Source organism: Bufo gargarizans, chromosome 8 (genome assembly GCF_014858855.1).
Source record: "Bufo gargarizans isolate SCDJY-AF-19 chromosome 8, ASM1485885v1, whole genome shotgun sequence".
Lineage (NCBI taxonomy): Eukaryota > Metazoa > Chordata > Amphibia > Anura > Bufonidae > Bufo > Bufo gargarizans.
The window spans coordinates 96,147,259-96,174,309 of NC_058087.1; the positions used below are offsets into that span (position 1 = coordinate 96,147,259).

Below are 27,051 nucleotides of genomic sequence, written 5' to 3' on the forward strand. Positions count from 1 at the left end.
GTCTTGCGTGTGACAAAGGACGCGAGAGAGAAAGGGATGAGAAGAGAGCAGGGCGTTCCTGCAGACAGAAAAGTAGTGGGGGGGGGGGGGGGAATGATGGAAAAAAGAAAAAACATTGGTCTTCTGTCTCTCTCTTTTTTTTTTTTTTTTTTTACTGGGATGGGGGGCTGGGCAGGGGCGGGGTGCTGAAGGGTTGCTGGTCTGCGCGGGGGCTGGCGTGGTGATGGACGTCCCCTCTGTGGGCAGTGTGTGCTGGGGTGTCTGAGTGGGGGGGCACCTGGTGGCAGCGCAGCGCTGGGATTGCACTGCGTCTGCCCCAGTGTGTTCATGAGGTGGTTGGTTTGAGGGGCCACACCATCACCCCCCTGAACGATGGGTGTATATGTACTCTGAAAGGAAAGTGCAAGGACTGTGATGTTTTGACACAAATATGTAACTGTGCTTCATAGCGCGTAACCTACTGATTATGGGTTTTATATCAGATACCAATTCTATATTATCTGCTGGTTCTGTTTAGAAGATCAAACACTATTGGCGTGTTATTTTGGGTGTTTATACTGTTCTGACGGTGCGGGGGAGGTTAGCCTCAGGGCTTTGCCTGACAATACGGAGCGGGAGCGGCCGTGGACTCCTAGCTTGGCCAGCCCCCCCCCCCCCCGCAACCTCCGACCCGCCGTGGTGGAGCGGTGCGTTCCACGCTGGGACGCACAGCGGGCGGAAGTGGGCGGACCGGAAGCGGCCGCCGCGCTGGAACCGGGGGGGGGGGGGGGGAGCCGGACGGAGCGGTGTGGGGTCCTGCTGGGAGAGGCGGCAGGTAGGAGGGGGATCTGTGGAGCCGTGGGAGCGCCGGTCTGAGTGTGGGGGCAGGTGGAGCGTGCCGGCGCCCCTCGCCGACTTCCGCCCAAGCGTCCGGCGGTCATGTGAGGCGGAGGAGCGGACCGGCGGGGGAGGGGTGTCGCGGGGGAAAAAAAAAAGGAGGTGGAAGCAGGAGGGGGAATAAAGGATAGCTGGGGCAACTTACCGGGCGGCGGGTTCTGGCGCACAGAAACGCCACACGTGCGGGCAGCTCGGCCGGAAGTCAGGACTGTCAGGTGCAACTCCTCCTACCAAGCGAAAAGCGAGAGAGGACGTGCACCCGGACGGCTGGGCGGCTTGAGCTTAAGAAGCCCCCTACGCCCCTCCCACAAAAGCAGGCTGGATTCAGCCTGCTGCATATATATATATATATATATATATGCCACACGGTTGTTCCTCCCATTCTGAGCCCCACTGTGTGCTCATACAGCATTTTACAACCACATATGGGGTGTTGACGTATTCAGGAGAAAATGGGTAACAGATTATGGGGTGCATTTTCTCCTGATACCCCTTTTTAAAATGACAAATTTGGGCCCAAAGTGAGATATTCTTGTAAAATATTACATTTTTCATTTTCACTGCCAAGTCTTTCAAAATTCTATGAAACGGCTATTGGGCCAAAGTGCTCAGTGCACCCCTTAAAAAATTCCTTGGGGGGTGTATTTTCATTAATTGGGTCACTTTTGGGGGGGTTTTCACTGTTGGGGTGTCTCAGGGTGTCTTCAAATGTGACATGGTGCTTGAAAATTATTCCAGCAAAATCTGTCTTCCAAAAGCCACACAGTGTTCCTCTCATTCTGAGCCCCGCTGTGCCCCCGTATAGACTTTATGACCACATATGGGGTATTTCTGTAAACTTAGGAAGCAGGGTAACAAATATTGAGGTTTATTTTGCAGTTTTCCTATGCTGAGTTGCAGGAAAAATGGATCTAAATGGAAAAATCTGCAAAAAAAGTGAAATTTTAAAAATTCGCCTCCATTTTACATTAATTCTGGTGGAACACTTAAAGGGTTAACAATGTTTGTAAAATTAGTTTTGAATACCTTTAGGTGTTTAGTTTTGAAAATTGGGTCATTTTTGCGTGGTTTATATTATATAAGCCTCACAAAGTGACTTCAGACATGAACTGGTCCTTAAAAAGTGGGTTTTGGAAATGTTCTGAAAAATTTTAAAATTTGCTTCTAAACTTCTAAGCCTTCTAACATCCCAAAAAAATAAAATAACATTTACAAAATGATGCAAACATGAAGTAGACATATGGTAAATGTAAAGTAATAACTATTTTGTAAGTTACCACTGTCTGTCAGAGAACCAGAGAAATTCAAATTTAGAACATTGCTAATTTTTCAAAATTTTATGCACATTTTAAATTTTTTTATAAATAAAAGGTGAAACATATTGACTCAAATTTTCCACTAACATGAAGTACAATATGTCACGAGAAAATAATCTCAGAATCACTTATATAAGTAAAAGCATTCCAGAGTTATTACAATGTAAGATTAGCAAAATGTGGCCTGGTCCTTATGGTGAAAACTAGCTTGGTCTTGAAGGGGATAAAGAAAGAGATGAAATAATTTCTTGAAATTTGGTGTGAGCTCAAATGAAGCAGTCAGAAGATTTGATGTGGGCACTAGGGATGAGCAGACCCGTGGATGTTCGAGTTTGCCGGGTTCAGCCAAACTTTGGGTCAAAATTCAAGAACCCCATTGAAGTCAATGGGGACCTGAGCTTTGGTGCACTAAAATGGCTGTAAATTAGTTGTAGTAAGGGCTAGAGGGCTGCAAAAGGAAACAAAATGGGGGTAAGAGTAGGACAGTTGCAAACCAATGTGGATAGAGATATTACTTAAAATATTAGAATAGAACATATATATATATATATATATATATATATATATATGTATATATATTGTGACAGTCAGTTATTTAGCTCACCCTTCCCGCGGTGAAAAGGTAGGGGGATTAGTCAGAATATTTCACTTAAGGAAACCTCAGGAGACAGAAGTGCATCTCCACTGGCGTCCTGCCAGCTTTATTTCACAGGTTGCATTTAAAACACAAAACATAAACGGAACACCTAGCCTTATCCAGGCTCTAACTAAACAATAGGTCCCTCTCTAGGACGTGGATGAGCTAACCTCAGTCCACGCAAAATAAGCACGCTGTCTGTACAGCAACCTGTGATACTTGCAGTTTGCAGGCTCTGGACCTTCAGGGTCCCTCAGTGAGATGTGGCTTCTCTCACTCCCAGGGAGTTCTGAGCAAGTGTGTTGACAGCCCAGTTTTCTAGCAACTCCCCAGGTGCAGCTCATCAGGACCCAGGCTTAGGTTTTTCTTAACCCTTTCCTAAACAACTTTCTTCAGCATATGCTAAGAACCTGGGAGACACGTATATACCCTCAATTACTTCCCCCTGTGAGACACCACAATATATATATATATATATATATATATATATATATATATATATATATTAAATATACAATAAATATATCTAATATAATAGAATATAAAAAATAAAAACTAATAATCTTGAACTAAGAGGTGGAGGTCAACGTGGAGAAGGAGGTTGAGGAGGCGGTGTAGGTGGAAGCGGCGGTGGAGTAGGAGAAGGTAGCCAACATTGTTGTTTTTTTTTGGAAGACCCCAAAACATTGGAAAAAAGTGCACTGGAGTATAACAATGGCTGGGTGCAGCCAATATACTTGTCTATTCAGCACAAGGTACGTACAAGTCCTGTGGGATTCATGCCTGGTTCATTTTAATGAATGAGAGCTTGTCCACGTTGGCTATGGACAGGCGGCTGCTCTAAACACACGTTCGGAAAATACACTTGCTGCAGGGCAGGCCAGCACCTCCAAGGCGTAAACAGCAAGCTCAGGCCATGTACCCAATTTGGGGAACCAGCGGTTGAATTGGGCAGACCCATCATTCAGTACGTGTAGGCATGCACACACATACTGTTCCACAATGTTGCTGAAATGTTGCCTCCTGCTAAGATGTTCCTTATCAGCTGGTGGTGCGGTATGCCAGACTGACAGGCAGGGGCGTAACTCGAAGTGACTGGGCCCCACAGCAATTTTTTGTATGGGGCCCCCAACCCCGCGCACTTCGCAACTCAGGTGTCAGGGGGGCACAGACCAGGGAAGCATAGACAAGGACTGGGGGAAGGGGGGGTTGCTGAAGAATTGTGCTTTCCTGTGAAATATAACCGAAGAGGTGAATATGACATCACACTGCATTGTATGTGCAGCACAGTATGACCCCTGCTGTAGGATAGGTGCCCATTCTGTGTCTGAGCCCCTAATAACCACAGCTCACTGTCTCCATACATAAGGGAAGCCTACAAGTAACCAGGTTTTAATGGATTTACACATATCGCAAGAACTAATTTTCTGGGACTTGTAGTTCCCCAGAAGCAGTACAGGAAAGGCAGGGGGCTCTGGTTTTCTGTGACCCCCGTATCTACATCAGTGCTGGAAATGCTCCATTCACATATCCTACGGCAATGGCTAAATACTATACTTGGCAAGGACCTACTGACGTCACAACATCACGTGGCACTCCCAGATCACGTGGATCAGAAACAGGAGAGTAACGTGCTTTTTCACATGGATCATGGAGTTCGCGAGTGTCAGCAGAGTGGGAGAAGTATGCAGAACCTACTCATGTAGTAACTTATTTTGAACTGAGATGTGGGGGGGGGGGACTGTACACTGAGGTGTGGGGGGGACTGTACACTGAGGTGTGGGGGGGACTGTACGCTGAGGTGTGGGGGGGACTGTACGCTGAGGTGTGGGGGGGACTGTACACTGAGGTGTGGGGGGGACTGTACGCTGAGGTGTGGGGGGGACTGTACGCTGAGGTGTGGGGGGGACTGTACGCTGAGGTGTGGGGGGGACTGTACGCTGAGGTGTGGGGGGGACTGTACACTGAGGTATGGAGGGGACTGTACACTGAGGTATGGAGGGGACTGTACACTCAGATGTGGGAGGGACTGTACACTGAGATGTGGGAGGGACTGTACACTGAGATGTGGGAGGACTGTACACTGAGATGTGGGAGGACTGTACACTGAGATGTGGGAGGACTGTACATTAAGGTATGGGGGGACTATACACTGAGATGTGGGGACACTGTGCACTGAGGTATGGGGGGGACTGTACACTGAGGTATGGGGGGACTGTACACTGAGATGTGGGGGGACTGTACACTGAGATGTGGGGGGACTGTACACTGAGATGTGGGGGGACTGTACATTGAAGTATGGGGGGACTGTACACTGAGATGTGGGGGGACTGTACATTGAGGTATGGGGGACTGTACACTGAGATGTGGGGGGACTGTACATTGAGGTATGGGGGGACTGTACACTGAGATGTGGGGGGACTGTACATTGAGGTATGGGGGGGACTGTACACTGAGATGTGGGGGGACTGTACATTGAGGTATGGGGGACTGTACACTGAGATGTGGGGGGACTGTACATTGAGGTTTGGGGGGACTGTACACTGAGACGTGAGGGGACTGTACACTGAGGTGTGGGGGACTGTACACTGAGGTATGGGGGGACTGTACACTGAGGTATGGGGGGACTGTACACTGAGGTATGGGGGGGACTGTACACTGAGGTATGGGGGGGACTGTACACTGAGATGTGGGGGGGACTGTACACTGAGATGTGGGGGGAATGTACACTGAGGTGTGGGGGGACTGTACACTAAGATGTGGGGGGACTGTACGCTGAGGTGTGGGGGGGGGGGGTAACTCACTGTGAACTGGCTATATACTATTTCAGTTACATGTCCTACCTCAGGAGATGCAAGTTCATAGTGAGCAAAAGGACCTTTCATGATGTCAGAAGCATGTGATCAGTCACATGAGTGGGCGGAGTCAGGCTTCGGGCTGTGCTGGAGACTGTGTTGCTGCTCACGTTTGGTCACACAGGGGGCGGCGTTTGGTGATGGACAGGCCAGGCCACCAATTGTAGCTGCACTGTATGTGAAGGTGCCTGGCTTGAAAAACAATTAGATAATTAGGAAACTTTGTGCCTCATGCTGCTGGGCGCCGGGCCCCTTCTCAGCCCGGGCCCCGAAGCAGCTGCTTTCCCTGCTTCCCCTGTAGTCACGCCCAATAGGTGGGCCGAGGTAAATACAGTTCTGGTTACTCACGGCTATGTCATCCCTAGGCAGGCTCTCATAAGTGAAGAGGAGAATGGCACAATTATTATCTGGGGCACAGTCTGGTGTAAGGGACACAGGCCAGATGGTGGTTTGAGGTGCCCTTGATGGTTTGTATTAATGTGCCTATTGCAAGGTCCCTTGTAGTAATTACACCAGTACCTTTTGTGGTAGTAAAACCATTTACAGTAGTGTTAACTGAGGAACTGGAGACTGAAACAATGATGGTGCAATCCAACTTAGAACTTTTACTGAACATTGCTCATAGTGACATTACATCCAAGGAATAAACAGTCTTTGGTACATCCATGTATGAAATACAGTCTCATGCATGCATGGCGCTGAGTCCTTGAACTTTTATTTTCCAGTGTTTTCTGACAGATGGCCTATTTGTCCTCAGGGTTTAAACTGGAGGTGTGGATGCCGGAAGCTGTGTCCTACACCTACTTGCAAAGTTGCCTGGGAATCCCTTAAGTATGGTTGTGTGCTATCCTTTGACTTCAAGGCAATATCAAAATCCCCTTGAATACTTGCTTTAGTAGCTGGACACTGGTTACGCCAGAGGAGTGTGGACTTCTTATCTCTGGGTGGAATCTTGCGGCTTTTAACCCTGGGTTGTGGAGCCAACAGGGAGAGGCAGGAGGCCTCCCTCCAGCAAGCAGCTACTTCATGGCTGCATATTGACTAAAACTAGTCTAGACTGGAACTGCCTAACTTGGGCCTGAGCTAAGCTATATATACACTGTGACACTGCCCCATCTTGTGGAGAAACTAGTGTAGTGCACCCTAACTAGGCCTGTGTAAAGGATCTTACATGTCGAATCACATTGTGACATGGGGGAATATGACATGAGATGAATTACAGCATACAAGTGTAATACAAGACATTAAGACACGTAGTGGGACACTGCAGTGGTGCTGGTTGTTGTGGCGTGCTAACAAAGCTTTTCCAGATTTCGGCCATGCTAACCCTCCCTTCTGAGGTGCTGGCGGGTCAGGTATGAATGCCGCCGCTGTCAGGTGTGAATGCCATCAGCAGTCATAATTTGCCTATAGTTCTAAGACTGTTTTTGCCTTATCTTGACATATGCCTTTCACTGCCATAAAACTTAACTTGTATTACAGCTGAATCATTATTACTGACCATTAAATCTACCCATTTAAAAACCATCAGTTGTGTTGCCTATTTTTTGTTAATAAATCAATTTATACTCAGTTTACTATCTGGACTGTAATTCAATTAGGGTCTGGAACCTGCGCGCTGGCTCTGGACTCCTCCCTATTCTTATGCTAAGTATACTTGTGTTTAGGCTGAATACACTTGATGCCAAATACACTCCATTATTATGCTGAATACACTTGTGTTAGGCTGATTACACTTATTGCTGAATACACTCCATTATGCTTAATACACTTGATATCAATAGGCTATACCCCTACTCTAAAAACACCCTCAATGACTGTCACCCAACATGTTCCGCCAGCTATCCTGGCATCTTCAGGGGATCGGACAGCCTACGCATTGGTGGGCGTGTCATGGATCTTTTATAGACTCCCATGGTTCTGTCATATCTCTATACCAATAAGATGATCTATTACATTACATTTAATTGTATCAGACGCTTCACCCGTAGGAATCTCCACTTATCACCTACTACCCTCCCAAATCTCAGTCTTCTTACCTAATCCCGTGCTTAAACGTGCTTAATCCCGGACTTAAACTTCTTACCCTTACTGCTTTACTTAATGCGATCAGCAGCGAGTCTACCAGCATGTGCTTGTACTCGCACATCTTCCAGTAACTAAATTTAGGACAGCACTAGAGCTGAGCGAATTTCATATTTTGACATTTGTTCACACTTCGTTTACTGGTATAAGCAGAATTGCATTATTCCGGTACCAAGGACCATAACGCAATTCTGTGACAGAATGCATGACGGAATGCCTTTAGAGGAATTCCGTTATTCATTCCGTCATAATAGAAGTCTATGGGCTGCAAAACGGATTTGTTCCATTTCCGTTATGCAGGGGAGTCCTCTCCTGCATAATGGAAATGGGACGCATCCGTTATGCAGCCCATAGACTTCTATTATGATCGAATGAATAACGGAATGCCTCTAAAGGCATTCCATTATGCATTCCGTCATAGAATTGCGTTATGGTCCGTGGTAACAGAATCCATAATGCAATTCACCTTTTACCAGTAAACAAATCACAAATGAATCTCATAACTGGAAATTCACTAATCTCTAGACAGCACGTTGTCCTTGTAGCGGGGATACAGCAGCGTGGCCACCCAGTAATCAGCACTGGTTAAAATGTGGGCAACTTGACGGTCGTTGTGCAGACACTGTAGTCGCTCATGTGTTCTAGGCTTCCCAGAGGCAATGATAAGCTGTCCTCTGTGGGATGTGTATTGTCTGTGTCCTCTGTATCCCCCCAGCCACGCTCCATAGATTCCCATAAGCTGCTTTGAGTGCCATCCTGCTGTGAACACAGTTCCTCCTTCTCATCATCCTCCTCCTCATCCTGCAGAACTGTGCCCTGGCTGGAAAGTTGCGTACCTGGCCTCTGTTGGTGCAAAAACCCACCCTCCAAGACACTTGTGAAGGACTGGCCTGGTAACCATGGAAATGATCACTCTTCCTCCTCCTTTTCCTCCTGTGCTATCATTGCCCAAAGTGTTTTTTCAAGAAGACATAGAAGTGGGATAGTAACACCGAGGACTGCATCATCGGAAATGGTCATGTTGTTGGAGTATTCGAAACAGCTCAACAGGGCACACACATCCCTCATGGAGGCCCACTCGTTGGTGGTGAAGTGGTGCTGTTCCGCAGAGCGACTCACCCGTGTGTGCTGCAGCTGAAACTCCACTATTGCCTGCTGCTGCTCGCACAGCATGTGCAAGGTGGAGTTCCATCTTGCGGGTACGTCACATATGAGGCTGTGAGCGGGAAGTTATGCTGCGGAGCAGATGGGCGAGCAGCAGCAGGGTGAGAACGCTGCAAGTGCGCACAGACGGCCCGCACTTTCTGCAGCAGCTCTGACATATTGGGGTAATTTTTCAGGAACCTCTGCCCCATCAAATTCAGCACATGTGCCAGGCAAGGGATATGCGTCAAACCGGCTAGCCCCAGACTTGCTACAAAATTTCGCCTGTTATCGTACACCAGGCTTGAGGCTCAGTGGTGCCAACTACTCATCGATCTGTTGTTCCTGGAAAAGTAGTGGAGGCTGGGAACCACGTACTGTGGGACAGCCACTTCCATAAGATTTTTTAAAGTCTTTGTCTCCACCAGACGGAATGACAGCATTTCAAAGGCCAGGAATTTTGAAATGCTGGCATTCAGGGTTAGGGATTGCAGGTGGTTAGGGGGGTACTTCCTCTTTCTCTCCAGTGTTTGGGGGATGGACAGCTGAACGCTTTCATGGGACAGTGTGGACATGCTGAGTGACGGTGGCAGAGGTGATGGTGTTGCTGCCACATCCTCTGTTTGCAGGGTGGCAGGTGCCACTGTCAATCCAGAGGGGGAGTGTAGTGTCCCACTAGGTAAATGTGGGCACTACACAATGGTCAATATGGCCACGCTATTGGTCATTGTATTTTATATGATGTCTGTATGTGTTTCCCCTGTTATCTCTTGTATCAGGCCTGTTAGGAGTAGTTCCTCCTCCTAGACAGTAGAGGGAGCTAGGGAACCCCTAGTATATATAGTTAGGCCCAGACAGGAGAGAGTCAGTGCAGTATAATCCAGGAGGCTAGTCAGTGCAGTCTAGCCTGCCTGAGGATCCTGAGTAAAGAAGCTTAGAAGCTGCCACCAGGAGAAGGGTTTACCTCCTGAGAGAAACTAAGTTCCTACCAAGTGCAGTGCAGAACAAAAGGTATTCCAGCCGAACCAGAGAGCTGAAGGGCAGAAGGATCTATTTAAAGCAAGGAGACATATACCTGAGGAAGTTTTCCCTAACCAAGGATAACGCCAGTAATAGGGCATACGGGCCTTGGGATAAAGACAGACAGGATTCTGAGGAAAAGTGCAGCCTGATCTGTAAGTGTTTAACCCTCTGAGTATCTTGCAAGAACATTGTGCCTGCCTGCCAATTGATTTAAAGCATGTATTTTACTACCTCTTACGTATGGAACTTTGACCAAAGACTGTATATAGTTAACTGTTCCAGTAAACTGAAGTTTTGGTTCACCACAACATCGTGTTCCTCAATTATTCCTACCATAAATCAGTGTGCCACCATTACTGGCACTGCCGTCACAAATTTAAAGGGATCTTGCCACCGGCACATTAAAAACACCTGCAACATCCAGGGCACCTTACCTACCATCAGGCCTGGTCCCTATACACAGAGAGACCCCCAGAGGAACCCTGTGCCAGCCTCTCCATCACTGCTATATGTCTGCCCAGGGTATATAAAAGACTGTTAGTACCATAACCACCCTCGGTTAGTAACTACCCCTGTGACCTCACCATTCGCCTCACCCTGCAGGGCTGCATACTGAAGGAGGAAGATGCCGAGACCGCAGCAGAAGAGGGAGCAGGAGGAGCCTGATATCTTTTGTGGTTTTTCCGTTGTGTCCTCCACTGCAGCTTATGATTTCCATTTATGGCCATGGTCATGCAGGTGGTGCTCAGGTTTAGAACATTTATGCCTCACTTCAGACTCTGATTGCACAGCGTGCAAACCACTTGCGTCTTGTCAGCACATTGTCTGAAGAACTGCCACTCCAGGAAACTCCTTGGAGCTGGCTTTGGTGTGCCCAGTCCCTGGGTGTGGTGGACAGTAGCAGGCATACTGGCTAGGGGACGGCCACTCTGCTTTTTCACCCTGCTCCCTCTTTTGCTGTGCGGCTGGCGCTGTGTGACCACCACCTCTTCCTCCGAAATGCACACGTCACTCGCATGACCTTGATTCCATGTGGTGTCTAGGACCTCATCATCCTCTACATCATCTTCCACTTAATCTTCACCCCTCATCATCCTTGCCGGTCTGCACACGGCAGAAAGCCGTAGCAGTTGCAACCTGTGTTTTGTCATCATCTTCAGAGACGTGCTGCGTTAGTCCTCCCAGTCCACATGCTAAAACATAAGTGGTTGGGCATCAGTGCACTCAATATCTTCCACTTCCATGGCAGGGCTAGGTGGATGGTCCAAGGAAACCCCGCAAGCTGAGTCATCAAAAAGCATAAGAGACTGCTGCATGACTTGAAGCTCAGACTGCTTGGCTGATTTGAAAGGGAGTGAGGTGAAAAACAGATGCCCATAGGCTGCAGGTGCCAATTCTGCATTTTCAGCAGGGGACTGGATGGGAGACAAAGTAAAGGAACTGTAGGCACTGAAAGTATCCTTTCCTTCTCAATGCAACTTGATTCCTTCTTTGTCCCCAAAGACAGGCCTGAAGAACTATCAATGACACACACAGTATGATGTCAGAAACAGCTCTGTTTTAATCTTGACCATACGGTCCTTTTATACATCCATACATACATACAAGAAACAGCTGCAGCTCATATTACAATAGTGCTGATTAAAAACAGTTCCTTATACGGACAGAAGGTCAATGTAAATATATTCACCCTCTAGTATGATGTCACCCAACCTCCTGTCCTTCATACAGATCATATAGCTTATTCTATTTAACCCTTCAGGCACTGTCAGCCATCCAATTTACTACAGCCTTTTAGGGATTTGCTCTGGTAGGCAGGGTAAGCTGACGCAATACCGAGCCAAAACCACGGTTGAAAAGCAAAAGTCTGCATTTATTCACACAAAAAGGCCGAAAAGAAATGCACTACCTGGCAGGGGCCTGGTGTTTACACAGCAGGAATCCTCATGTTAATTCGCACAGCAAAAGTCCACAGAACTCAAAAACACTTCACCTGGCAGTCCACAGCAGGATTTAGGGAGCCTGGCTTCCAGCTGACAGCTCTCAGCCTTGCAGTACGGCAGAACTCCTCAGCTCCCAAAACACAGAGCTCCACTATCACCTGGAGGTTCATTACACACCCAGCTGAGCTGCTGGCTGGGCTTTTAAACCCGAGCCCAAAACCTGGCCTGGACATGGGGAACATCCACCCACCCTGCTCTTTGGCTGCTCCCAATAAGAACCGGCCTGGATTGGCTTTACAGCCACACTGAGTAAAACAGTGTCAGCGAGCACTAGCTGCTGGTGACACACAACGTTACCGGTTCTTTTCTCACCGAGGCCAGGAACCTCGGTGACACATACCTTCCATCAATGATGGACCCCTACGCCTTCCTACAGCCTCTACTTGTTCTGGCCTCACCATTCGTACACCAGTATTCGGGCCTACAAAATGCAGCTGAATGTCCTGTCACCTACGTGCACCTGAGGAAGGTGTTTCATTTGGGCGTGTAGCTGGCACAGATAGACCACGTCCTCTCCCTGCAACAGGAGCTCCACCAGCACCAGCAGCACCATGACCAGGGCTACGTCCCTTATTCGATGCTCTCCTCACCCTTTGAGGTCACCCACCGAACTAACAGACAGATTAACTATATTAATTTCCCTGTGATGTATGCAGTGCAGGTGTACCTCACAACAAAAAGGGGAATATGTCACCCACCGAACTAACAGATAAACTATATTAATTTCCCTGTCATGTATAAAGTTCATGTGTATCTCGCACCACAAATGGGTATATCTCACCCATCCAACTAACAGACGGATTAACTATTATATTTTTGTGTCAGGGGTACAAAAATGGTGCATTGCACACACAAACATTAACTATAAGTCACCCACAGAATTAACAGCCAGATTAACTATTATATTTTTTGTATCAGGGGTACAAAGATGGTGCATTTCACCCACAAAAAATCATTATAGGTCACCCACAAAACAAATAGCCAGATTCCTAACACTCTCCCTCGCTTCAGCTGCCTGCTCCCTACTCAGAGCTGATGGGCGGTGCTACACGTAATCCAGCTTGTATAGAGGCTTGGTTTTGCAAAGTTCGGTATGGACCTGAACTTTATAGTTCAGGTTCGCTCAGCACTAGTGGGTACATATCAATTTTACCAAAAATACAAAAATTTCTTATAAATGTTCTAAAGACGAATCCAGTCTAAAGTTTAGGAAAAGTTTGATTCTAAACAAATCAGAATTTACTCGCTCTTTGTTTTAATACATCACCCTGTACAAAATTGTTCAGTGGACCAAAAATCATCCTAGCTAATCCGTTCTGTTAGTCATACAGTTGTTATACACTATGGCCAACAGACAGCTACCTGGGCCCTCCAAAGGAAGTGTCAAAGATATTGCTATAGCCAGCACATGTAGAATGGGGGGTGGTAGCAGCCGCCGCAGAAACAGGCCAGAGCTACCACTGTCATCCAGTGGTCATGTTTTGACTACCAATTTTGCTGTCCTGGAATGGTTGACTCGATCTTCAATATCATTTCAGCTGATATCTGGCACATACAGTCAGGAGTCAGTGGGTTCCTCTGACACCACACTTAGTTGGCATGGCCCTGGAACAAGCTCTCTGCCCTCACCTGTCCTGAACTTGCCTCTTTCCTTTGCTGCTCCTTCTGCCAGGCAAGTAATGTATGCCATCAGCTCTGCTCTGCTTTTTAGCAAGGATAAGCTTATTGAGTCAGCAGCTATAAGCCAGCTCAGATTTGGAGGAGAGGTCAGTTGCGCCCTCCTTTAGGTGTTCAAGTAGCAACAATGACAGTTCCATGGGAGCAGGTGTTGTGAGTGGTCAGGGATGTGACAATGAGACTGATGAGGGTGAAATCAGTGACAAACAGACAGTAGTGGATGATGATGTAGCCAATTGCATGTGGGAGCTGGGTGAAGAGGGGGCTTTATCATCATCAACAGGGGGTGAGAGTGACAGCTTGCTCAGGGTAGAAGTCTGCTACTCAGAGGTGCACTGCTTCATAGAGGCAGTGGCAGGCAGTCATCACAGAGTGCTAGGGTAAAATGCCTTTTATCAAGTCTCTGGAGGACGTTAGAGTGGCATTGTAGGATCTGTGGGCAGAAGGTGAAGTCCGGTCAGGGTGCTAATTTTGGCATCAATGCTGCACGTCAACATATGGAGCATTACCATGAAGTGGCCTGGGAAAACCATGGTTCTAGGGTAGTGATACAGCCTGATGCAGTAACCGCTGCATCTCCCAGCAGCCCGCACCCCTTCTCCAGCAGTCAGGGCTCCTTCACCTCTGCAGAAGGAAGCTGTTGTTCCTGACCTTCGTCTACTGGTCCTGATACTCCTTCACCTCCTTCTACTGCTTGTCACACATTTCATATGCAATGCTTCCGACCAACTATAAGAGCAAAGAAAGGCCATGAATGATTTCTTGATGATTCAGGTGGACAGGACTTCTCCCCTGTGTAACTTCGATGTTAGCCAGTAGCAGCTCATGTGACACCTGCCAATTGCTCAGGCCCTTTGAGGAGGCCACTTTATTTGTCACTTGCCAAGACTAGGGTATGAATTATGTCATCCCATTCCTTCATGTCTTGGAGCAGATACTGATAAATCTAACTGGCCAGTGGACAGGAAACATGGCATCTACATCTCATGGCTCCCTGAGCCCTATGGGAGTTGAACTGGTGGAGGAGGAGAATGAGTACGAGGAGGAGGACATAAACGCCCAGGAATTGTATACAGAAATAGATGCTTTATCTGCCCATGCAACAGGAGAGGAGCAGGAGGAGAAGGAGGGCAATAAGGCATATGACCCTGACAGACCGTGGCAGTATGCAGCGGAGACAAAGGCAGGGAGTCCCTCCCATTCCCATGCATAAATGGCCAGTTGCATGCTGAGTTGCTTGCATAGTGACAGCTGTATTGTCACCATTCGGCAGAGGGATGCATGTAGTTAGTTGGTCGCTGCCTAAGTGTGCCATTGCCCATCCTCACAAAGGTCTGACCAGGGGGACCACTGTGCTCATGCTCCATTGCTATGACTGCTGGAGGTGCAGGAGCAGCACCAGCTCTATCAATGGCAACTAGAGTCTCAAGTCTCTGATAAGCATATTTCGGCACCCACCTACTGAAGAAACCAGGTAGCAGCAGCACGACATGGAACAGAACCTGAACCAGCAGGTGGTGGCATATTTGGACTTCCCCCTGTCACCCCAGATACAAGATCCCCTGAATTACTGGGCAGCCAAACTTGAATTGTGGCTGCAACATGCAGAGTTTGCCCTGGACAAGCTTTCCTGCTCGACCAGTAGTGTGGCATCAAAGTGAGGGTTCAATGCACTGGGGGGGCATAGACAAGATACAGGATTACATTTGGGGGGGGGGGGGGCTGTTTTTCTGACGAATAAGAAGAAGGGAAAAATTAACAGTGACATCAACACAACCTTACTGCTGACACTCCCCCCACTATGTCATGGGTCCACACTATAGTAGCATCAGTGGCTAACAGAATAGATTATCTATTAATGTGGACACCTGACCTATGGTTAAATATGGCTAACAGAATAGGTTATCTATCAATCAATGTGGACACAGCAGACGGTGTAAAATGAGAAAGCTCTTTCTCACTATATTAGAATCTTTGGCCACTGTACAGTTAAGTAAATTAGACCTGAAGCTAACATTGACCTGTAAGGCTGAAATCACACTTCTGTTATTTGGTCAGTTAATTCCAGCAGCTACTGTATGGTGAACCAAAATCAGGAGTGAATCCTACTCTCAGAAAAGGTATCATGAAAAGATATGCACCTGTTCTGTGTTTTTGAACAATAACTGACCAAATAAGTGAAGAGTGAACTAAGCCTAATAGCGACGCACAATCATTCTACAGATAACAGAAGTGATTCAAAAGCATGTGTTTGCACTGCCTTCAAAATCCTTTTTTTTCTCCATTTCTTTATTGGCACTGCTTCCATGCCCTTTCTTTTGTTCCAGTAAAGAGTCTGTGCATGCTTTGGTTTCGGGATTAACTAGGACTGTTAGTGGCCTGCAAGATGAAGCGCACATACATATACTGTATGAGACCTGCCTGTCACTGTAACTTTTTCACTACCAGAAAGGATTAGCTACATAAGCATGTTGTTGCAATGCACTGTGATGTACATTGAGATACACTCTTCCTACAGTCAAGGTAAGGACTCTGAGTTGGCCATTTCCCCCCCAAAAAAAAATTTCAACCATTTATTGTGCATAATCCAACATCTCTTCAGTTTTAGGTCATGAACTGTTGCTCTTACATTCTTCTGTAATATTGTAGAACATCCAGGTGGTAAACTTGAGACAGACTATGACATTTATTTTTCTTTGTTTGCTTGTTTGTTTGTTTGTTTTAGATTTTGCATCTTTCACAACATTGGAGGAAAAAGAACACTGTCCAGCACTGTGAATAATAAAATACACAGATAATACATATATTTGGATGTTGTGTGTTTAAACCGTAGGCAACGTGCAGAGGAGGGTACAGGCTCCCTCCACGTCCTCATCCGGTTACCGTGCTGCAGTGACAGGGACCCGGTGGCTGGGAAGGCACTGACAGTCAATGCATTACAAATCACATGTATTGTAATGTATTATAGAGGGGATCTGGCCCCAAAAGTCCCACAGTGGGGTCAAAATAAAAAGTAAAAAATTTTAAGAAAAGGAAAAGTTTCAAGTTAGAAAAAAACAACACTTTTCCCTTAATAAACACATATAAAACTGTAGAATAACAACTAGAATAAAAAAATAAAGAAAAGCAGACTTAACAATCGGCTCTTTAGAAATATATTGCATGATTTACCCCATCAGTTGAATGCCGTAAAAAAAAAAAAAAAAAAAAAAAAAAGGGTGGTTTCTACTAGGTAAGCCCCACAAAGTGACTATATAACTGTACTGGTCCCTAAAAAAGTGGCTTTTAGAAATTTTCTTGAAGATGTTAAGAAATGCTTCTAAAATTCTAAGCCTTCCAATGTATTAAAAAAATAACATTACATTTGCAAATGATGCAAACGTAAATTAGACATATGGGAAATGTAAAGTAATAACTATGTTATAAGTAGAGTTGAGCAAACACCTGGATGTTCGGGATCGAGAAGTTCAGCCGAACTTCCCGGAAATGTTCGGGTTCGGGATCCGAACCCGACCCGAACTTCGTCCCGAACCCAAACCCCATTAAAGTCAATGGGGACCCGAACATTTTGGCACGAAAAAGGCTGTAAAACAGCCCAGGAAAGGGCTAGAGGGCTGCAAAAGGCAGCAAAATGTAGTTAAATCCCCTACAAACAAATGTGGATAGGAAAATGAATAAAAATAAAAATAAAATAAATAAAAATTAACCAATATCAATTGGAGAGAGGTCCTGTAACAGAGTATCAGGCTTCATGTCACCCACCACTGGAACAGGCCACTGTCAGATATTTAGACCCCGGGACTCAGACAGAGGAGAGAGGTCCCATTGCAGAGAATCAGGCTTCATGTCATAGCAGAGAATCAGGCTTCACGTAACCCACCACTGGAACAGGCCATTGTCAGATATTTTGGCCCTGGCACCCAGACAGAGGAGAGAGGTCCCATAGCAGAGAATCAGGCTTCATGTCATAGCAGAGAATCAGGCTTCACGTCACCCACCACTGGAACAGGCCATTGTCAGATATTTTGGCCCTGGCACCCAGAAAGAGGAGAGAGGTCCCATAGCAGAGAATCAGGCTTCATGTCATAGTAGAGAATCAGGCTTCATGTCATAGGAGAGAATCAGGCTTCATGTCATAGCAGAGAATCAGGCTTCACTTCACCCACAACTGGAACAGGCCATTGTCAGATATTTAGGCCCCGGCACCCAGACAGAGGAGAGAGGTCCCATTGCAGAGAATCAGGCTTCATGTCATAGCAGAGAATCAGGCTTCACGTAACCCACCACTGGAACAGGCCACTGTCAGATATTTTGGCCCTGGCACCCAGACAGAGGAGAAAGGTCCCATAGCAGAGAATCAGGCTTCATGTCATAGCAGAGAATCAGGCTTCACGTCACCCACCACTGGAACAGGCCATTGTCAGATATTTTGGCCCTGGCACCAAGGCAGAGGAGAGAGGTCCCATAGCAGAGAATCAGGCTTCATGTCATAGCAGAGAATCAGGCTTCACGTCACCCACCACTGGAGCAGGCCATTGTCAGATATTTTGGCCCTGGCACCCAGAAAGAGGAGAGAGGTCCCATAGCAGAGAATCAGGCTTCATGTCATAGTAGAGAATCAGGCTTCATGTCATAGGAGAGAATCAGGCTTCATGTCATAGCAGAGAATCAGGCTTCACTTCACCCACCACTGGAACAGGCCATTGTCAGATATTTAGGCCCCGGCACCCAGACAGAGGAAAGAGGTCCCATAGCAGAGATTCAGGCTTCATGTCAGCAGAGAATCAGGCTTCATGTCATAGCAGAGAATCAGGCTTCACCTCACCCACCACTGGAACAGGCCATTGTCAGATATTTAGGCCCCGGCACCCAGACAAAGGAGAGAGGTCCCATAGCAGAGCATCAGGCTTCATGTCATAGCAGAGAATCAGGCTTCACGTAACCCACCACTGGAACAGGCCATTGTCAGATATTTTGGCCCTGGCACCCAGACAGAGGAGAGAGGTCACATAGCAGAGAATCAGGCTTCATGTCACCCACCACTGGAACGGCCATTGTCAGATATTTAGGCCCCGGCACCCAGACAAAGGAGAGAGGTCCCATAGCAAAGCATCAGGCTTCATGTCATAGCAGAGAATCAGGCTTCACGTAACCCACCACTGGAACAGGCCATTGTCAGATATTTTGGCCCTGGCACCCAGACAGAGGAGAGAGGTCCCATAGCAGAGAATCAGGCTTCATGTCATAGCAGAGAATCAGGCTTCATGTCATAGCAGAGAATCAGGCTTCACGTCACCCACCACTGGAACAGGCCATTGTCAGATATTTTGGCCCTGGCACCCAGAAAGAGGAGAGAGGTCCCATAGCAGAGAATCAGGCTTCATGTCATAGTAGAGAATCAGGCTTCATGTCATAGGAGAGAATCAGGCTTCATGTCATAGCAGAGAATCAGGCTTCACTTCACCCACCACTGGAACAGGCCAGTGTCAGATATTTTGGCCCTGGCACCCAGACAGAGGAGAGAGGTCACATAGCAGAGAATCAGGCTTCATGTCACCCACCACTGGAACGGCCATTGTCAGATATTTAGGCCCCGGCACCCAGACAAAGGAGAGAGGTCCCATAGCAGAGCATCAGGCTTCATGTCATAGCAGAGAATCAGGCTTCACGTAACCCACCACTGGAACAGGCCATTGTCAGATATTTTGGCCCTGGCACCCAGACAGAGGAAAGAGGTCCCATAGCAGAGAATCAGGCTTCATGTCATAGCAGAGAATCAGGCTTCATGTCATAGCAGAGAATCAGGCTTCACGTCACCCACCACTGGAACAGGCCATTGTCAGATATTTTGGCCCTGGCACCCAGAAAGAGGAGAGAGGTCCCATAGCAGAGAATCAGGCTTCATGTCATAGTAGAGAATCAGGCTTCATGTCATAGGAGAGAATCAGGCTTCATGTCATAGCAGAGAATCAGGCTTCACTTCACCCACCACTGGAACAGGCCATTGTCAGATATTTAGGCCCCGGCACCCAGACAGAGGAGAGAGGTCCCATAGCAGAGATTCAGGCTTCATGTCAGCAGAGAATCAGGCTTCATGTCATAGCAGAGAATCAGGCTTCATGTCACCCACCACTGGAACAGGCCAATGTCAGATATTTAGGCCCCGGCACCCAGACAAAGGAGAGAGGTCCCATAGCAGAGCATCAGGCTTCATGTCATAGCAGAGAATCAGGCTTCACGTCACCCAAAACTGGAACAGTCCATTGTCAGATATTTAGGCCCCGGCACCCAGACAGAGGAGAGAGGTCCCATAGCAGAGATTCAGGCTTCATGTCAGCAGAGAATCAGGCTTCATGTCATAGCAGAGAATCAGGCTTCACGTCACCCACCACTGGAACAGGCTATTGTCAGATGTTTAGGCCCCGGCACCCAGACAGAGGAGAGAGGTCCCATAGCAGAGATTCAGGCTTCATGTCAGCAGAGAATCAGGCTTCATGTCATAGCAGAGAATCAGGCTTCATGTCACCCAACACTGGAACAGGCCATTGTCAGATATTTTTAGGCCCCGGCACCCAGACAGAGGAGAGGTTCATTCAACTTTGGGTTGCCCCGCAATATAATGGCAAAATAAAAATAGGATTGAATGAGGAAGTGCCCTGGAGTACAATAATATATGGTTAAGGGAAGGTAGTTATAAATGTCTAATCTGCACAAGGGATGGACAGGTCCTGTGGGATCCATGCCTGGTTCATTTTTATGAAGGTCAGCTTGTCCACATTGGCTGTAGACAGGCGGCTGCATTTGTCTGTAATGACGCCCCCTGCCGTGCTGAATACACGTTCAGACAAAACGCTGGTCGCCGGGCAGGCCAGCACCTCCAAGGCATAAAAGGCTAGCTCTGGCCACGTGGACAATTTGGAGACCCAGAAGTTGAATGGGGCCAAACCATCAGTCAGTACGTGGAGGGGAATGCACACGTACTGTTCCACCATGTTACTGAAATGTTGCCTCCTTCTAACACGTTCCGTATCAGGTGGTGGTGCAGTTAGCTGTGGCGTGTTGACAAAACTTTTCCACATCTCTGCCATTCTAACCCTGCCCTCAGAGGAGCTGGCCATGACACAGCTACGTTGGCGACCTCTTGCTCCTCCTCTGCCTTCGCCTTGGGCTTCCACTTGTTCCCCTGTGACATTTGGGAATGCTCTCAGTAGCACGTCTACCAATGTGCGCTTGTACTCGCGCATCTTCCTATCACGCTCCAGTGCAGGAAGTAAGGTGGGCACATTGTCTTTGTACCGTGGATCCAGCAAGGTGGCAACCCAGTAGTCCGCACATGTTAAAATGTGGGCAACTCTGCTGTCGTTGCGCAGGCACTGCAGCATGTAGTTGCTCATGTGTGCCAGGCTGCCCAGAGGTAAGGACAAGCTGTCCTCTGTGAGAGGCGTGTCATCATCGTCCTGCATTTCCCCCCAGCCACGCACCAGTGATGGGCCGGAGCTGCGTTGGGTGCCACCTTGCTGTGAACATGCTTCATCCTCATCCTCATCCTCCTCCACCTCCTTCTCATCCTCGTCCTCCTCGTCCTCCAGTAGTGGGCCCTGGCTGGCCACATTTGTACCTGGCCTCTGCTGTTGCAAAAAACCTCACTCTGAGTCACTTCGAAGAGACTGGCCTGAAAGTGCTAAAAATGACCCCTCTTCCTCCTCCTCCTGGGCCACCTCCTCTTCCATCATCGCCCTAAGTGTTTTCTCAAGGAGACATAGAAGTGGTATTGTAACGCTGATAACAGAGTCATTGCCACTGGCCATGTTGATGGTGCCACAGGGCACATAGGTCTCACACGGAGGCGCAGTCATTGGTGGTGAAGTGGTGCTGTTCCGCAGTGCGACTGACCCGTGCGTGCTACAGCTGAAACTCCACTATGGCCTGCTGCTGCTCGCACAGTCTGTCCAGCATGTGCAAGGTGGAGTTCCACCTGGTGGGCAAGTCGCATATGAGGCGGTGAGCGGGAAGGCTGAAGTTACGCTGTAGCGCAGACAGGCGAGCAGCGGCAGGATGTGAACGCCGGAAGCGTGAACAGATGGCCCGCACTTTATGCAGCAGCTCTGACATGTTGGGGTAGTTGTGAATGAACTTCTGCACCACCAAATTCAGCACATGCGCCAGGAAAGGGATGTGCGTCAAACCGGCTAGTCCCAGAGCTGCAACGAGATTTCGCCCATTATCGCACACCACCAGGTCGTGCTTGAGGCTCACCGGCAGCAACCACTCATCGGTCTGTTGTTCTATACCCCGTCACAACTCCTGTGTGGTGTGGGGCCTGTCCCCCAAACATTTGAGTTTTAGAATGGACTGCTGATGTTTACCCCGGGCTGTGCTGAAGTTGGTGGTGAAGGTGTGTGGCTGACTGGATGAGCAGGTGGACGAAGAGGAGGAGGAAGCCGAGTAGGAGGAGGAGGCAACAGGAGGCAAAGAATGTTGCCCTGCGATCCTTGGCGGTGGAAGGACGTGCGCCAAACAGCTCTCTGCCTGGGGCCCAGCTGCCACTACATTTACCCAGTGTGCAGTTATGGAGATATAGCGTCACTGGCCGTGCTTACTGGTCCATGTATCTGTGGTTAGGTGGACCTTGCCACAGATGGCGTTGCGCAGTGCACACTTGATTTTATCGGATACTTGGTTGTGCAGGGAAGGCACGGCTCTCTTGGAGAAGTAGTGGCGGCTGGGAACAACATACTGTGGGACACCAAGCGACATGAGCTGTTTGAAGATGTCTGTGTCCACCAGCCTGAATGACAGCATTTCATAGGCCAGTAGTTTAGAAATGCTGGCATTCAGGGCCAGGGATCGAGGGTGGCTAGGTGGGAATTTACGCTTTCTCTCAAATGTTTGTGAGATGGAGAGCTAAACGCTGCCGTGTGACATGGTTGAGATGCTTGGTGACGGAGGTGGTGGTGTTGGTGGTACATCCCCTGTTTGCTGGGCGGCAGATACCAACGTTCCTCCAGAGGCGGAGGAAGAGGCAGAGGCGGCAGCAGCAGAAGAGGCCGAGGCGGCAGCAGCAGAAGAGGTAGCAGGGGGAGCCTGAGTGACTTCCTTGTTTTTAAGGTGTTTACTCTACTGCAGTTGATGCTTTGCATGCAGGTGCCTGGTCATGCAGTTTGTGCTAAGGTTCAGAACGTTAATGCCTCGCTTCAGGCTCTGATGGCACAGCATGCAAACCACTCGGGTCATGTCGTCAGCACATTGTTTGAAGAAGTGCCATGCCATGGAACTCCTTGAAGCTGCCTTTGGGGTGCTCGGTCCCAGATGGCAGCGGTCAATAGCAGGCGGAGTCTCTTGGTGACGGGTGTTCTGCTTTTGCCCACTGCTCCCTCTTTTGCTACGCTGTTGGCTCGGTCTCGCCACTGCCTCTTCCTCTGAACTGTAAAAGTCAGTGGCACGACCTTCATTCCATGTGGGGTCTAGGACCTCATCGCCCCCTGCATCGTCTTCCACCCAGTCTTCCTCCCTGATCTCCTGTTCAGTCTGCACACTGCAGAAAGACGCAGCAGTTGGCACCTGTGTTTCATCATCATCAGAGACGTGCTGAGGTGGTATTCCCATGTCCTCATCATCAGGAAACATAAATGGTTGTGCGTCAGTGCATTCTATGTCTTTCACCGCTGGGGAAGGGCTAGGTGGATGCCCTTGGGAAACCCTGCCAGCAGAGTCTTCAAACAGCATAAGAGACTGCTGCATAACTTGAGGCTCAGACAATTTCCCTGATATGCATGGGGGTGATGTGACAGACTGATGGGCTTGGTTTTCAGGCGCCATCTGTGCGCTTTCTGCAGAAGACTGGGTGGGAGATAATGTGAATGTGCTGGATCCACTGTCGGCCACCCAATTGACTAATGCCTGTACCTGCTCAGGCCTTACCATCGTTAGAACGGCATTGGGCCCCACCAAATATCGCTGTAAATTATGGCGGCTACTGGGACCTGAGGTAGTTGGTACACTAGGACGTGTGACTGTGGCAGAACGGCCACGTCCTCTCCCAGCACCAGAGGGTCCACTAATACCACCACGTCTGCGTTAAAACTCAGATCCGACAGTATATTCTAACACAGAGGCATTCCCATGGTGATGGGGACGCTTCTAGTTAGAATATACAACAAACTGTTACAAGACTGTCCCCTGCTGCCTGGCAGCACCCGATCTCTTACAGGGGGCCGTGATCCGTACAATTAACCCCTCAGGTGCTGCACCTGAAGGGGTTAATTGTGCTATCATAGCCCCCTGTAAGAGATCCGGGTCTGCCAGGCAGCAGGGGGCAGACCCCCCTCCCTCCCCAGTTTGAATTTCATTGGTGGCCAGTGCGCCCCCCTCCCTCTATTGTAATGATAACATTGGTGGCACAGTGTGCACCACCCCCCCTCCCTCCCTCTATTGTAATAACAGCATTGGTTGCACAGGGTGCGGCCCCCCCTCCCTCCCCCTATTCTTTTTAAACATTGGTGGCAGTGTGCGCCCCCCCTTTCCTCCCTCTATTCTTTTAATACATTGGTGGCAGTGTGCCCCCCCCCTCCCTCTATTCTTTTAATACATTGGTGGCAGTGTGCGCCCCCCCCTCCCTCTATTATTTTAATACATTGGTGGCAGTGTGCGGCCTCCCCTCACCCCACCCCACCCCCAGATCATTGGTGGCAGTGGAGTTCCGATCGGAGTCCCAGTTTAATCGCTGGGGCTCCGATCGGTAACCATGGCAGCGAGGACGCTACTGCAGTCCTGGTTGTCATGGTTACTTAGCCTTAGCAGTAGTAGAAGCATCATATTTACCTGCTGGCTGCTGCGATGTCTGCGTACGGCCGGGAGCTCCTCCTACTGGTAAGTGACAGCAATGCGCCACACAGACCTGTCACTTACCAGTAGGAGGAGCTCCCGGCCGGACACAGAGATCGCAGCAGCCAGGTAAGTATGATGCTTCTACTCCGCTGCCACCAATGATCGGGGGGGGGAGGGGAGGCCTCACACTGCCACCAATGACCAATGTATTAAAACAATAGAGGGAGGAAGGGGAGGGGCGGGGGGACGCACACTGCCACCAATGCTATTATTACAATAGAGGGAGGGAGGGGGGGGCGGGGGTGCACACTGTCACCAATGCTATTATTACAATAGAGGGAGGGAGGGGGCGGTGGGGGGGTGCACACTGGCCCCACCAACGAGTTAACTACAGGGGAAGGAGGGGGGGGGGCACTGGCCACCAATGAGTTAAAAACAGGGGGGGGGGGTCTGCCCCCTGCTGCAGTCATGTACACAGTTTTTTTGTATATTCTAACCTGAAGCATCCCCATCACCATGGGAACGCCTCTGTGTTAGAATATACTGTCGGATCTGAGTTTCACGATGTAGCTCATATCTGACAGTATATTCTAACATAGAGGCGTTCCCATGGTGATGGGGATGCTTCAAGTTAAAATGTTCGGTGTTCGCTTGTGAGTTCCGTTTGAAGGGGCTCACAAGCGGCCCCGAACGCATCCGTCCAGCCCTAATGCATTCTGAGCGGACGCGGATCCGCTCAGAATGCATCAGTCTGGCAGCGTTCAGCCTCCGCTCCGCTCAGCAGGCGGACACCTGAACGCTGCTTGCAGCGTTCGGGTGTCCGTCTGGCCGTGCGGAGGCAAGCGGATCCGTCCAGATTTACAATGTAAGTCAATAGGGACGGATCCGTTTGAAGATGACACACTGTGGCTCAATTTTCAAACTGATCCGTCCCCCATTGACTTTCAATGTAAAGTCTGGACGGATCTGTCTGAGGTTACTTTCACACTTAGAAATGTTTTAACAATATAATGCAGACGGATCCGCTCTGAACGGAGCCACAGTCTGCATTATATGAGCGGATCCGTCTCAGACGGATCCGCTCTGAATGCAAGTGTGAAAGTAAAGGGACTCCTGACTTTACATTGAAAGTCAACGGGGACGGATCCGTTTGCAATTGCACCATATTGTGTCAACGTCAAACGGATCCGTCCCCATTGACTTGCACTGTAATTCAGGACGGATCCGTTTGGCTCCGCACGGCCATGTTCGTGGATCCTCCAAAAATCAAGGAAGACCCACGGACGAAAAAACGGTCACGGATCACGGACCTACGGACCCCGTTTTTGTGGACCGTGAAAAAATACTGTCGTGTGCATGAGGCCTTAGCTGAATATAAATTTTAGGCCTATTATTTAGGCGCTGGGTGACAGGTATACGTTTACGGACAGAATTAAACTTGGAAATGCATGGTAGCGTGTGAAGTTATTGAGGATGACACTATCCGCACCTTCAATCTAATATACCCTTTTATGAATTGATTTAAACTTGGCCTGATACAGCAGAAACCACTTGTTTAGGGAATTGCTAAGTTGGGAATTGTATTTCAACCCAGAACAAAAATGTATCCTTTGCCAGACAGCAGACAGTATTACAATTGGCTAGCCACAGCTGAAACTCCAGATTTAGGGTACTGCTATTTTGGCAATTGTATTTCACACCTCATAAAATAGAAAGCACAGCCAAGCCCCTGATGTAGGATATAGCAAAAAAAAACAAACAAACACACTATTGATGGTTAAATGGACTTGGTGGCAGCTTGTGCTGGCGCACCACAAGACACAAAATGGCCGCCGATCACCCCAGAAAAAAGTGACTGAAAAACGCTCTGGGCAGCCTAAAAACAGTGAGCAATTGAATAGCAGAAGATGAATGATTCATAGCTGTAGATCGATCACTTCTTTAAGTGTTTTTGCTGAGTAAATCTCTGTCTAGTGCCTAATCTCGCCCTAAGGCCCCATGCACACGGCCGTTGTTCACGGCCGTGTGCGGGCCGTGGAACCGTGGCCTGGATCCCTCCTGTGAGCTGGAGCGCACGGCGTCACTGGTTGCTATGACGCCGTGCGCTCCCTGCTGCCGGCACAGTACAGTAATACACTGGTATAGATCATACCAGTGTAGTACTGTATTGCGGCGGCAGCAGGGAGCGCACGGCGTCATAGCAACCAGTGACGCCGTGCGCTCCAGCTCACAGGAGGGATCCAGGCCGCGGTTCCACGGCCCGCAGACTGCTGTGAAACACGGCCGTGTGCATTGGGCCTTACAGCAGCAGCTGCATCCTCTCCCTACACTGATCAGAGCAGAGTGACGTGCGGCGCTACGTGACTCCAGCTTAAATTGAGGCTGGGTCACATGCTGCACTGTGCCAAGAAAGCGCCGAACACCGAACCCGAACCCGGACTTTTACGAAAATGTTTGGGTTCAGGTCCGTGTCACGGACACCCCAAAATTCGGTACGAACCCGAACTGTACAGTTCGGGTTCGCTCATCCCTAGTTATAAGGTATCACTATCTGCCTTTAAAGCTGAACAATTCAAATTTAGAATATTGGTAATTTTTCAAAATTTTCT

General features: G+C 48.6%; 1 protein-coding gene across 1 annotated transcript in view; it reads right to left on the reverse strand.

Annotated features, from left to right (window-relative positions):
• The window catches only part of PTH2R (parathyroid hormone 2 receptor), a 1,033,981-nt gene that overhangs the window by 923,313 nt on the left and 83,617 nt on the right, over positions 1-27,051 (reverse strand). The gene's annotated exons all lie outside the window — the stretch shown is intronic.